The 13,767-nt window shown below is 36.3% G+C and overlaps 1 long non-coding RNA gene across 1 annotated transcript; it reads right to left on the bottom strand.

The window, feature by feature from the left end:
- Positions 1-10,047: 10,047 nt before the first annotated feature.
- On the bottom strand, positions 10,048-13,165 carry LOC112779565 (uncharacterized). The gene is made up of 3 exons (XR_003815734.2): positions 12,674-13,165; positions 12,307-12,371; positions 10,048-10,133 (listed from the first exon to the last, which is right to left on the bottom strand). It is a non-coding gene; the product is annotated as an uncharacterized lncRNA (long non-coding RNA).
- Between the last annotated feature and the right edge of the window lie 602 nt (positions 13,166-13,767).

The following is a 13,767-nucleotide window of genomic DNA, read 5'->3' as shown; positions in this document are numbered from 1 at the left end:
GGACTAGCTAAATTACTAAGTTTGGTGTGGCCACCACCAAGAATCATCTAGTAGCCCAAGTCACCCAATTTGAAAGCACTTAATGTTTTGGATAAGAACATGAATGTGGTTTAATGAGTTCAGAGGAATTGGAATCAAAAGAAAATGAAAAGATAGATGTTATTCCACTCTTAAGAACACATTAAATACACAATGATAAAACCAATTTATTAAGATGCCAAAGAATTAAGTTTGGTGTCGCAAGGGACACCCATCAGTTGCAATCCAATTCACTCTTGATGAGAAGGAATGTGAAAGGGTTCTTTAGTCATTACTAATGGGTTCAGTTTCATTTCAGGAGAGAAGATGGGGCCCACATGGTAAACAGCTCACAAAGCAAGGAAGTCAAAGTGTACTTACACTTTGGAACTCAACACACGCAGAAGACACAGTGAGAAAAGAGTTGGCGCCTCTTCCCACGCTAGGCGCCACTGACGTTAGGATTTTTGCCAGTAAAGAAGTTCATAAAAACAGTCGCGTTGTAGATATAGTCTCTAAACTGACAAAAATCCCTTCGTACAAACGTTTTGGTTGTCACAAGTAACAAACCCCTTTAAAATTGATAACCGAGTATTTAAACATCGGGTCGTCTTCTCAAGGAATTGTAGCGAGGTGTATTTATTATTGATTATGAGTTTTCTGGGGAATGTTGAGTTTGGGCAATGGGCACAGGTATATTTAAATGACAAGTAAAATAAAGTAATAATAATAAAATCTCTTGGCGAGGTATAAGAAATTAGAAGTCCAGACTTAGTTATCCTTATCAATAATAATGATAGTTGAATCTTAATTCCACTTAGTTGACCTTTACTTAGCAAAGGAAAGTCAAGGGACTAATTAGTTTGATCTTCGAATCCTATTTATTTCCTAAGAAAAGGTTGGGATTATTTGAATTTCAGTTCAATTAGCAAAGATAACAGTTATCAATTATGTTGAGATAAGGTAACTCCTGAGTTACTGCTTTCTTAACCAAGACCAAAAGGGAAAAAGTAAATTTACTGGAATAAAAATGCCTTCAGATGGGAAGCAACAGTGACATAAATTAAAGAGAGCAATCATAAGTCTGAAATACCTCAAAATATATTAAAATAGAAAATCAATCATAAAGAGTCATAAACAAAAGTGAGAAAAGAAATAAAAAGAACATTGAACCTGGGATTGAGAGTCACTCCTAAAACTAAGAGAAGTCCTAAATCCTAATCCTAAGAGAGAGGAGAGAACCTCTCTCTCTAAAAACTACATCTACTCCTAAAATTGTGAATGCGAGAGCCTCCCTATGAATGGATGGAATCCCTCACTTTATAGCCTCTAATCTGTGTTTTCTGGGCCGCGAACTGGGTCGAAAACAGCCCGAAAATCGCTGGAGAAGAATTCAAACACGCTGATTTCCGTCACTGCGACGCGGCCGCATGGATCACGCGGTCGCGTCATCTAGCGTCAGGGGAACTATAGCATATCATATATCAAATCGAAGCCCCGGACGTTAGCTTTCCAATGCAACTGAAACCGCATCGTTTGGACTTCTATAGCTAAAGTTATAGCCGTTTGAGTGTGAAGAGGTCAGGTTGGACAGCTTAGCAACTTCTTCATCTTCTTTTATTCCTTCCACTTTTGCATGCTTCCTTTCCATCCTCCAAGTCATTCCTACCCTATAATATCTGAAAATACTTAACACACATATCAAAGAATTTAATGGTGATAAGAGAGGATTAATAATAAGCAAATATAAGATCAAAGAAGCATGTTTTCAATCATAGCACAAAGTCAGGAAGGAAATATAAAACCATGCAAATATTATGAATAAGTGGGTAAAGAGTTGATAAAATCCACTCAATTGAGCACAAGATAAACCATGAAAAAGTGGTTTATCAACCTCCCCACACTTAAACATTAGGATGTCCTCATGCTAAGCTCAAGAGAAACTATAAAGATGAAGAGGAATGGTAGAATGTATGAAATGCAACCTACCTATATGAATGCAACTACATGCAAAATGTTTCTACCTACTTGGTTAAAAGTAAATAAGCTCTTCAAGACAAACATAAACCAGATTTCACTAATTCAAATCATACAATAAAAAGCAAGTAAACTTGTAAGAAGACAGCTCATGAAAGCAGGGAACATAGAATCAAGCATTGAACCCTCACTGGTAGTGTGTATCGCTCTAATATCTCAAGTGTATAGGGTTATTCACTCTACTCTTCTCTAGTCATGCTTTCTAAACCTTGTTCTTTATCTAACCAATCAACAATATTTAATATACCAATGCAAACATCATGAGGTCTTTTTCAAGGTTGTAATAGGGCTAAGGTAAGGGTAAAGGTATATATATGGCTAAGTGAGCTTTATAAATTGAATCTTTAATTAACCTAAGCTCTCACCTAATATACATATACTCTATATACTTTAAAATTCATGCCTAGCTACCCATAATTCCCACTTTTGTATAATTCCCATACTTATGTACCAAATTTTCTTTAATTTTTATCACATGTGCATTGATCTTTTATTAAACTTAATATTGGGGTAATTTTGTCCCCTTATTTATTTACTTATATATATATATATAATATATATATATATATATATATATATATATTTGTAGAGAAATATTTTTGTAGAGAAATAAACATAACTTATCAATGCACATGGATTTTCTATTATTTTTCTATTTTGGTTTTTTCATGAGTAGGTTCCCAAATTTCTAATATTCAAATAAATTAGAAACATGATACATTCCCTTATTAACCCATGTTCCCACAATTTCCCACACTTAGTTGATGCACAATCTCTATCTTAAGCTAACGAAAGATTCAATTGGGGTTTTTAATTTGTTTTTCTGCTTAAGGCTAATGATGTGGTAAAGTATAGAATAAATGGGGATTAAAAGGCTCAAAGTGGCTAACAAGGGTGATTTAAAGGGTAGGCTTATTTGGGATAAGTGAGCTAAAATCAAACAATGGCCTCAATCATATGCAAGCATGTAAATACACTAAATAATGGACATATAGATTGTAACAAAATATAGATTACAATTATAAAGAAGAAAACACACAGGAATAATATATTTATGGTTAAATAATGTAACCATGTAAATAAGTTCAAAGCTCACAGGTTGTGTGTTCTTTGGCTCAAAAACCATGTTCCAAATACAACTTCAAACAAGTTTAACACAATAATTTTCATTTTAAATTAGTGAAATTTTTCAAAAATAAGGTCCTAAAAAGAATTTTATTACTTTAACCAAGTAGTAACTAAATGCACAAAATCAAATAAACATGCAATCAAATATGCAGATGCAACAATGAACAAATAAACATTAGTGTTGAAATAGGAAATAACTAACCCATGGAGATCGGTATCGACCTCCCCACACTTAAAGATTGCACCGTCCTTGGTTCATGCTAAGATGTGCAAGTAGATGGGGGTTGTGGTTCCTCAGCTGGGGCTCTTTTTGTTTCTTTCCTTGCTGTTGATTTGGGAATGACTTTCTCTTTTCCTTTCTTGGTGGCCATCCTGAAAAAGGGAAGAGAAAGTAAATTAAATTCAAAGAGATATATATAGCAAGGAAGAGAACGGAAAAGGTGGTGATGGATGCACATTAAGATATAACTGACATTAACACATACTCGCGAGTACATGTGAAAAGCCATCAATGGAAAATAGCTAGTGCATATAAGGACAAGTGAATGCAAGGTGTTTATTGGCATGCCGGCAAAGGGCATGAGTAGCATAGATCAAGCATTACTCGTAACAAACCATCATGTTTGTATTGACAATTAATTTCAATTAATACAATAGTAAAGGGAGTTTATGAAAAGCAAGCATTGAATAGTATAAAGTAAAATAGAGAAGTGCATAATGCCATATGGGCTTTTTCACAAACACATAGCATGCATAGTAAATAAGCTATTTAAAAGTATTAAATTGAACATGCAAGCATCCTTTAAAAAGTAATATATAATTGTCAAATAATTATGCAACAATCTATAATGACCCAAATAAAATTCCAACACTAATGAAAATAATACAATGAATGAAAGTACGCAAGTAAGCAAAAGAAAATAAAAGATAAGAAGAATGAGAAGGGAAGGAAGGGAAGAAGAAGTAAGTAAGAAAGGAGGGAGGAAAAATTAGGATTGGGGAAGATAAAATATTTTGGCATATTAGGTTAAGGTGTGCGACGCTAGCGACGCGGTTGCGTGGTGCGCGATAAGGTTGGGTGACGCAGACGCGTGGGGCACGCGATCGCGTGACTCGATTTGTGCTAGTGGCGCGAGTGCAGCCTCGCGGTCGCACAACTCTCTGTTCAAAACTCTGTATTGCCAAAATCCAGGGTGACGCCGTCGCGTGGTCGACGCGATTGCGCGGGTGGCCTTATTTCCAATATGACGCGGTCGCGTGGGTAACGCGTTCGCGTGGCAGGGCTTGTGCTACTAGCACGGGTCCAGCCCAACGCTAGCTCAACTTTCTTCCATACACCCTTTTTTACGCCGATTTCAGGTCACGCGGCCACGTGGGTGACGCGGTCGCGTGGGAGGCAATTATTCCCATATGACGCGGTCGAGTCAGCGACGCGGTCGCGTGGGGTGATTTGTGCCATTGGCATGCCTCCAGCGCTGCTCCTGCGAAACTCTCTGTTCATATTAATATTGTCTCCCATCTCCTTGCGACGCGGACGCGTCGCTGATGCGGTTGCGTCGTGTGCTCGTTTTTTTTTTATCTGAAAAGAAAATGCAGAATGCAGTGTTAATATGAATGTGATGCAAAACTCCAGGTTCAATAAAATAAAATAAAACTCAAAAACAAATAAAACTAAATAAAAATGAAAAAGAAACGATCATACCACAGTGGGTTGTCTCCCACCTAGCACTTTTAGTTATTGTCCTTAAGTTGGACATTTGGGGAATCCTTTGTTATGGTGGCTTGTGCTTGAACTCATCCAGGAATCTCCACCAATGTTTATGATTCCAATGTCCTCCGAGATCCAAAACTAGGCGCAGAAAGCCTTCAAGTAAGTTAAAGCATGTGACAAGGCCGCAAGAGTGCTGATTTCTAGATTGGATTCCGGGGTCCCAAATCTTGCTTTTGCACCCGTCTTCTTGTTGATCATCATGATTCCATCTGGGTGGTAGGCAATCTGAATTCTCACTAAAGCGGCCAAACAACTTCCTAGACCCATTCAGTGGAGCTTTACACCAACCTTTACATTTAAACTTTAAGCTTTCAACCATAATGAACCTTGCAGGACAATTCTTACCACTGGCCATCTTCCTCTTACTCTTTATGCCACAAAGAGTTCTAAGTTGACCATCCGTCTCCAGTAGCCCATATTCAAGTGGGATTAGAAAGCTAAGGGATATGAATTTTACCCACTTGAATGTTGTGAAGGATGATGGCAACTTGGGGGGAGGTGTTTTTAACGAAATTGCAAGCTCCACTCCCTTGTGCTCTTCTCTGATAATTATCACCTCTTTGCAAGCTTCTTCAATTTCAACCTCTTCCTCTTGGTAGCTTTCTTCCAATTCAATCTTCTCTTCACTGCTTTCCAAGGGCATGAGAGGTTGTGCTTCTTCTTCTTGAATCTCCATCTCTTGATCAACCTCTTCCAAGTCTTCAACTGTGATATGCCTTGGAGGTTGTACACCCTCCTCAGCATCAATTTCAAACGTCTTGGAAAGGGGGTTCTGTGACTGGATTTTCCCATGGAGGTTCTGCATCTCCTAAGTCTTCAACCAATTCTTCTTCTTCAATAATTCCGGCTTCCTCTACTTGTTCCAGTACAAAATCATGCTCCGTACTGTTCACTGGAGTTTCTAGTATCTCCTTCATACTACATTCTTCATTAGATTGTCCACATGAAGCCATGGGGGTTCCTTGAGTGTCCGAACATCGGGAAACTAATTGAATTTTCACCTGCTTAATTTGACGAATGGTTGCATGAAATCGATCCACTGTTTCCTTGAAACGATCCTTTATCTCTTGATGCACTCGGCTTTCATAAATAGGATCATAGTGCTCTTGGATTGATCGATATGGAGATGGTGAATATTGAAGTGGTGGTTCTTGTGAGTAATTGGGTTGGAAATTGGGGTGGTTCTATATATGGTTCATATGGCTCATAAGGTGGTTGGTATGGTGGTTGAGGGTTAGGGTTATATGGAGGTGAATGGCGGAAAGGGGCTTGTGAGTTTGGTGGTCCAAAGTTATGTTGAGGAGAGGGTTCATAGGCATATGGTGGTGTTTGTTGATAATCAAAAGAGTGCTCACCATAGCCATTGCCTTGATATGCATCACAAAATGGTTGTTGATAGTCCATTGGAGGTGGTTGTTGCCATGAGGGTTGATTAAATCCTTGTGGCTCCTCCCATCTTTGATTCTTCTAACCTTGATGCCTGTTCTCATTATAGTTTCCATTCCTAACAACAACATTGGAATCAAACTTGAAGCGAGAGGGGTGAGAATTCATAGTAACTAATAAAAAATTAAAAATAAAAATAAATTTAAATTAAAAGGTTATTTAAATTTTGAATTTGAAAATTAAATTTTGAAATTTTGAATTTTAAATTTTTGAATTTTGAATTTTTGAAATTTGAAATTTGAAAATTTTTAAGTTTGAATTTTGAAAAATCTTTAAATTTGAATTTTGAAATTTGATTTTTGAAATAAGATAAGGTAAAATAAAAATTTTAAAATAAAAAAACCAATAACCTCTTAACTTAAGAAAAAACAAAAATAAAAACAAAAATAAAAACAAATAAATAAGCAAAAATAAAATATTTACAATAACCAATAATAAGGCACATGTTTGCAATTCTCCGGCAACGGTGCCATTTTGACGTTAGGATTTTTGCCAGTAAAGAAGTTCATAAAAACAGTCGCGTTGTAGATATAGTCTCTAAACCGACAGAAATCCCTTCGTACAAACGTTTTGGTTGTCACAAGTAACAAACCCATTTAAAATTGATAACCGAGTATTTAAACCTCGGGTCGTCTTCTCAAGAAATTGCAGGGAGGTGTATTTATCATTGGTTATGAGTTTTCTGGGGAATGTTTAGTTTGGGCAATGGGCACAAGTATATTTAAATGACAAGTAAAATAAAGTGATAATAATAAAATCTCTTGGCGAGGTATAAGAAATTAGAAGTCCAGACTTAGTTATCCTTATCAATAATAATGAGAGTTGAATCTTAATTCCACTTAGTTGACCTTTACTAAAGCAAAGGAAAGTCAAGGGACTAATTAGTTTGATCTTCGAATCCTATTTATTTCCTAAGAAAAGGTTGGGATTATTTGAAGTTCAGTTCAATTAGCAAAGATAACAGTTATCAATTATGTTGAGATAAGGTAACTCCTGAGTTACTGCTTTCTTAACCAAGACCAAAAGGGAAAAAGTAAATTTACCGGAATAAAAATGCCTTCAGATGGGAAGCAACAGTAACATAAATTAAAGAGAGCAATCATAAGTCTGAAATACCTCAAAATATATTAAAATAGAAAATCAATCATAAAGAGTCATAAACAAAAGTGAGAAAAGAAATAAAAAGAACATTAAACCTGGGATTGAGAGTCACTCATAAAACTAAGAGAAGTCCTAAATCCTAATCCTAAGAGAGAGGAGAGAACCTCTCTCTCTAAAAACTACATCTACTCCTAAAATTGTGAATGTGAGAGCCTCCCTATGAATGGATGCAATCCCCCACTTTATAGCCTCTAATCTGTATTTTCTGGGCCGCGAACTGGGTCGAAAACAGCCCGGAAATCGCTAGAGAAGAATTCAAACACGCTGATTTCTGTCACTGCGACGCGGCCGCATGGATCATGCGGTTGCGTCACCTAGCGTCAGGGAAACTATAGCATATTATATGTCAAATAGAAGCCCCAGACGTTAGCTTTCCAATGCAACTAGAACCGCGTCGTTTGGACCTCTGTAGCTAAAGTTATAGCCTTTTGAGTGCAAAGAGGTCAGGCTGGACAGCTTAGCAACTTCTTCATCTTCTTGTATTCCTTCCACTTTTGCATGCTTCCTTTCCATCCTCCAAGTCATTCCTACCCTTCCCACCACAACATCCACCCATTATAAAAGCCTCACTTTACCATCACTACAAGAAAAACTCCCATTCAGGTACACTTGAAAAGTGTAGCCAAAAGTGAAAAAAAATGATGCCTTAGGCTACGGCTACGCTTTTTGGGCTACGGCAACGCTTTTTAGAGTGATTCCTATTCGGCCGTTGCCTATTCTCAAAGGCTACGCTTTTCTGCACCAAAGGCTACGCTTTTGGCGTTTGGGAATAGGCTACGCTTTTCAAGTGATGCTGTCCAGGACCAAAGGCTACGCTTTTCAGCTTTCATTTTTCCAGAATAGGCTACGCTTTTCAACGCTACTGTATCACTTGTAAAGCGTAGCCACATTGTATACCATAGCTACTTTTTATAAGCGTAGCCTTAGGTCCCTCTTTTTTTTTTTTGTATACTATAGCTACTGTATATAAGTGTAGCCTTAGGTCCCTCATTGTTTTTTTTTTTTGTATATATATAATTTTTTTCTAAAACCTAATATTTAATAATATAATTATATATATAATCCTATCATTTTAATTAAATTAGTAAAATATTATAAAATAAAAATAATACATAATAATACAATCCAATATTCTTTAAATAATAAAAATTATCCTAAAACAAAATTTCGGTTGCCATAATAAATTAGCAGCCATAAGATCTTCTATTTGGGAATAATACACATTATTTCTCTAAAAATAAAACTTATTTCTCTAAAAATAAATTTCTTCAAAATCAATTGCACATGTACAGGGCGAAGTGGTTGTCTTTCTTTTTGTAGATCAGATGTTGGTATGGCCTGCTCCGATTGAGGCCTGGCTGACTGACTTTTGCGCATTTCCTTGTTTGAGAGTGTGCTTCTAATAATCCTTGCACTACCTTCATGCTTCTGATTCTGCTTCAGAGGTGTTGAGCCAACAATTGTTTTGGCTGAAGATGTTACATTATTCTACTCTAATAAACTATCTAAATCAGACCCCTGCACAATAAGAAACCCATCAAAATATGAAGTGACAACATGATCATACATGAAAAGTCCATAAATCACAATAAAAGGAACCAAAGAACAATCCACGCCAGAACTTATAGTGCATTCCTGATTCATCATACTCCATGTCATGAGCAATAAGAAACATATTAGAGGAAAATAATCCTCAAATTCACTTTAGTATGAACCATTATGCCAACAAAATGATATGCATTATAATAGCATCTATAAGTAGTGCTTTCTCTACAGTACATTGACCTTTTTATCATTAACTGACAAGTAATAAACAAGTGCCATCCTTAAATCTGAATAAATTAGTTAATCTCTTTCCTTGTCATTTCATGAGCCACTAAGGTTACATTGAAACCAACATTTATCAACAACTCCAACTAGTAAAAGGATGATTTAAGGATACTATCATCCACGAGAACATTCAAATAGAATGAATCAATCTAATTAATTAAAATTTAGGCGATAATTGCAGAAAACCAGATCAAGATGCATCTGATTGATACAAACTAGACATGACCAGTGGCAACTTATTCACATTGACGTCACAACATAAAGAAGCAAAATTTCAAAGTTACTTTCCATCAGAGTAAGAGCAGTAAATAAAACAACTTTCAAAGCAATTCAGGTAAGGTTTAAAGAAGCAGAATTTCAAAGTTACTTTCCATCAGAGTAAGAGCAGTAAATAAAACAACTTTCAAAGCAATTCAGGTAAGGTTTGTTCACACTTGATTTGATACCATATTAGAATGCAAATTAATCGAGAAACATCAAAAAGCTACTTTCACTAATGAGTAACGCAACTCACAAGTGTAAAGGATCAAGCATCCACCTCTAACACAATTAAAAAAAACAAACATATATATCAAGAAAAAGAAAAAGAATCAGTCGGTGACATTAGTTCCAGTTGAAACAGAAAATGAAGTAATAAAATTTGACTCTTAAATCACTCACCTTTAAGAGCAGAACTGCAGATGCTATAGAATAGCGACCCTGTTAAAATCTTTGTTCATCGTCCCTTAAAGTTTTTCTATATCTGCAATATGGTATATTGATTTGAAGTCATAAACTATAAACATTAAAAAAAGTGGAATGGTTGAGTGCTAATAAATCAAACAAAACTATGGATTTCTTTATAGGAAATAGCAGAAATGGGTTCTCAAGGTAAATATTTTGTTCGATTTGAAGCAGAGGCAAGTGCAAAAACTCCCTTGAAGGAAGATCTAGTTACACTTACACGCATTTCAAGAATGAGCATGTGACAGTGACACTTTTTTCAGCTAAAAGTTAGCGATCCATTACACGGTATACACATGAGCTTTGTGCAGGTGAATGGAATCATTTTAAAATTGAGAGTAAAAAGTAAAACATTACCGTTAAGCACAACATAACAAATAAAAGTACACGTTCATGGTGCTACTTGCAATGCAATGTTTCCATGTAAAAGGGACAAGTAAAATATAGGCAACTCATGGTATATACTATATAGTATACAAAGGAGGGATAAAAAAAAAGAAAATCAAATCAATGAGGAAGAAAACCTTTATATTCCGTTCAGTTTCTCATAAACACATGTAGCTCCTATCAAGGCTATATATCCAAACATAAGAAAAACAAAAAGCGTGAAGCAATGATATTGTACTTTATTATTTCTTGTTTTAGTCTCAGGTGGTTACAGAACAATATAAAATGTATGGGAAAGAAAAAGAGACAAGATTTCACTTCACAATTGGAGTTTGAAATGATGATGATTCTTGAAGCAAAAGAGCATCCGAATACCTCATTTTCAGAAGCGCCAAGACTATGCAAATGCAAGCAAGATGAATCTGAGATTTGATATTATAAATACTCCTATTATTACTAATTAAGAAGGCCCCAAAGTTTGGAATCGGTAGCAGCAAGTCTTATTAATGAATCTGAGATTTGATATTATAATTTTTAATTGTAGTTGATAAGAAGAAAGATGATTAAAAGTGCCAAAGAAAGCATAAAGCAGAAAGACAGCAAATCAGAAATCTATGGGAATCTGTAGGCTGTGTTTATAGAAATGGATAGCGCTCAAGATATAAGCATAAGCCTTCAAACCTTGTCCCAATTACTACATAAACAAAAACCAGATTACAATTTTTTAAAAACTGTAAACAGATTATCTTCCAAAGTTGTTAATCACATGTCACCTTATCAATTACCACATAATTTTGATTTCAAGGCATGTTTTGTTTGATGAAACTAAATTTCCTTATCATGAATTATTCAAAGCAGATTCTCCATCTCCAACTTACAATCAATTTCCTCATACTGTTTTAACTTTTCCTAATTTTACTACTATATCATCTCATAATACAAGTCAAAATTCTACACCTACTGCTACCTCAACAAATGAGATAAGGGATGCTAGAAGAGCAGAGAATTTCAAAAAATAGTGAAGCATCAACTCAAGTGAGAAGCATTACTAACAAAATGAGTATTTATAGCATGAAGACAGAAATATATTACAATTAAGAGAATAGATGAGACTTGGAATCATTGAAGATGTGAAATAATTGAGTACAAGGTTTATATGCTAGTATGAAACAATGATTACTTATACAACTATGAAGCTAAAACGAACTTAACAAGCAAGATGCAAAATCAAAAAGCAAATTCTAATGAAGCAAGCAACATAAACTCAAAAAATTAGAAAGACAATACCACAGCAAAATAACTTTAACTCCTATCATGTACTATTCATACAGTAAAATAAAAATGTTCACTCAAACAGAATTCAGAGTAGATTCATAAGATAATACGCATTCAGAAGCTAAAACCTATAACCCTAAAAATTAGAAACAATACGCATTCAGAAGCTAAAACCCCCAAATTAAAAATCATAAAATCAGAACCCTAAACCGCAGTACACCTTCTCACAAAACCAAAGTCAATTCATCACAAATTGAATAAAGAACAAAATTAGAATTCAACACTAATAATAACAAGCAATGATCAAATGCGATTCTGCACGGAAAAGCTTCTAACACAGACAGCACGGCAGAAATTGAACCAGACATAGAAAAACCCTAATTAAATATGAAATTGTGATATAGAATCCTAATTAAATTTAACCCTAATTGCAGAGTATAGAACAAATTTTCTTCAATTGGCAATTTTACTATGGTGGTACAGGGTGATCAGCAGAGCATATAAAAGTGCCGTTAAACATCTCACCTTACCTTATCATGTGAAAGAAGTTCAAATAATTAGGGTCAAAATAGCGCTCACAGAGATCTTCCATTACCTGCACAGTAAAATGGACTTCAAGTGTCAACTAATTAATCAAAACAGATGTACGTAAAAGAGAATAAAAGAAAGATTATAACTGAGGGCTGAAAATATTATGAAGCAGGCAATGAAATTAAACAGCCTTCCCCACAGAAATTGGACCTGAGTGGCTAACCTAACACTGGGGGCCTTCTTCAAAAGGAATATTGAGCCCAGCTGCATCAACTTGAGCCATGTGTTTTGTTCTTGACAATGAGGATTAAGAACCCTAATTGCCTAAATCAGAGAAAGAGAGGATACAGAACAGAGAATGCTTACCTGGTGACAGAGGATACGACCATGGTGATGAGCAGTGACGGTGAAGAAGAGATGAGCGGCGACGTAACGGCTTGGAGACGGTGCAGCAACTCAACGACGAGCTCCAGTCGATGGCAGCGCGGCGACAGAGCACAACGGCGGTGAGACATCCCATTCGAGATCCTCGGCGGCGGTACATCAGCCTGGCGGTGGCAGAACGGCGACGGCAACAAGCCCTAGCAGCGGCGGTGGAGCTTCAGCGGCGACGGAGCACTCCTTTCTTCTCTCCTCCATTGCGTTTTCTCTTCCTCGAGCTCTCTCTCTCTCTCACTGGCATTCGACGACGACGACGGCAGATCCCTAGCCAGTTAGCCGCCGTCGTTCTTCCTTCCCTCTCCTCTCTTCTTCTTCCCGTTCTCCCCCTTAGCTTTCTGATTTCTTCGTGTGTGTTGAGTGAGGAGGAGGGTGTGTATTGCGTGAGTGAGGGAGTGAAGGTGATACAGGGCAAACAAAATTTCACTCAAGTGTTTATTTGGTATTTTAATATTAGGAGACACTTCTGAAGCGCACCCAAAATTTAACAAATGGGTTACTTTTTAAAAGCGCTGCCTTTGATCTAAAAAATGTATCCATAGCTTTTCAAATTTGGCTACGCTTTATAAGTGATATTTAAAATATCTAAGGAGACGCTTTTGAAGTGATGCCTCAATAGTGTTTCCTTTTCTCTTATAAAAGGGCATCATGTGAAAAAGCGTAGCCTATTCTAGGAATAGGCTACGCTTTTTAAATGTAGCTTAAAAAAAGTGTGGCTGAATGGGTATTTTTCTTGTAGTGCATCTCCTATTCCACTTCAAACAACCCCAATCACACACGAAGAGCATACGACCCTCACCTTCCTTCCTCTTTTCATCTTTTACCATCTCTTTCCCTACTTTCTTTCTTTCTTTATCTTCTTGATTGGGACAATCAAGTCCTAAGTTTGGTTTTGGAGCAAAACCTTGTTTTGCTTTCTCTTTCTTGCAAACCCCATTTCACTCTTAAACACACTCTCTCAACCTCATGGCATATGCACCACCAAAAAGCTCAGCCTCAAAGAAAAGAAAAGTCAAGGAACC

The sequence above is a fragment of the Arachis hypogaea genome, chromosome 19 (assembly GCF_003086295.3).
Source record: "Arachis hypogaea cultivar Tifrunner chromosome 19, arahy.Tifrunner.gnm2.J5K5, whole genome shotgun sequence".
NCBI classification, from domain to species: domain Eukaryota; kingdom Viridiplantae; phylum Streptophyta; class Magnoliopsida; order Fabales; family Fabaceae; genus Arachis; species Arachis hypogaea.
This window is presented reverse-complemented; position numbering and strand designations above follow the sequence as displayed.